Below are 1420 nucleotides of genomic sequence, written 5' to 3'. Positions count from 1 at the left end.
ATTTTATCTCCAAGATGTCTTTGACTAGAAAGATGAGGATGGGGTATCGTCACCTATTTTTTCTTTGATGTCTGTGGATTGTCTCTTAGTAATGCTATGACTTGTCCAAGGATATGAGGACACTATGAGTCTAGTATGAACTGGGGCATCATTTGTGTGCGACTATCTGATCTCCATGCAAACAGGTACAATGACTTGTTGGGTCGAACATATACCTCAATTGTCATAACCTATTTTCCATAATAAAGCTCAATGATGATAATAGAACAATAAGCTCTTTCACTTCCATATCTTCTATCTTTCATCCCGCTTTCTTGATTGACCTCCATCGTCCTCCTTGAGTCCGTGTAGCCTGCTATCACATGACTTAGTATAATGACACGCCAAAAAATATTTGCATTTCATGTAGTTTGCACCTGCATTACCACATATTAGCATTTCATACATACATATAGATATCACAATTGCATCATATCCGACACACAACACATGTTAGCACATTTGACATTCTCGTCATGTGAATAGTTATTTGCATTATCATATTCATCTACATTTCATACATTCACATTCATATTTGCATAACATATTAAAAACATAAAAGAAGAAAAATATATTGCATTTCATCATGTATATATATCTACATCCATATCATAAGCATCGTAGATACATGCATCACATAGAAGCAACATCACATGGGTACACATGCATATAGCTGCTGCAAGAATGAATCATCTCATATATATGTGTGTGTGTGTGTGTGTGTGTGTGTGTGTGTGTGTGTGTGTGTGTCAAAAATCATAAGTGTCATGATACAATGATGTCAAACTACATATGGCTACAAAATCACCCAAAGGTGTCTACATCATCATACAAAAATGGTACAAAACTGATACATAGGGAGCCCTCTATGACTATGATGAACTCCCTCCCTCAGAGCTAGTAGGCCTCGACGAAGTGTGAACCCTAGAATTCCTTGCCCCAGGATCATCTCTCCTACCCCCTCTATCTGGTGGTGGTGGAGGACCCATGACCCCACCACTAGATGCCTATCTCTTGTCTCTCCCTCCATTGGTCGTCATAGTCCACAATGGTCTTTGGAAACTCCTAGCCTACTGATCTGGTGGAATAACTCCATAATATAGATCTCTCTAGTAGGCTATCTCCTCCCCTGCCCATAGAACATAGGCGTATTCGGCCCCTGTGTCCTATGTTGCATGCCTGTCTGCCCTCAGTACTGTCTCAGCCTCTGTGTAGCACTAAATAGCCTGATCTCTCTCTCGCTCAATGTCTCTCAACTATCTCCTGAGCCTAGCCCCATCTCACTCCAGCTCCTGGATCTCATCTACCTCTCCCTGGTAGATCTCTCTCAAGGATAGTATCTCATCCTCCTCTCCTCCCTCCTCCCCCTGTCCCTATGGTT

The sequence above is a fragment of the Cryptomeria japonica genome, chromosome 6 (assembly GCF_030272615.1).
Source record: "Cryptomeria japonica chromosome 6, Sugi_1.0, whole genome shotgun sequence".
Classification (NCBI taxonomy): Eukaryota; Viridiplantae; Streptophyta; class Pinopsida; order Cupressales; family Cupressaceae; genus Cryptomeria; species Cryptomeria japonica.
This window is presented reverse-complemented; position numbering follows the sequence as displayed.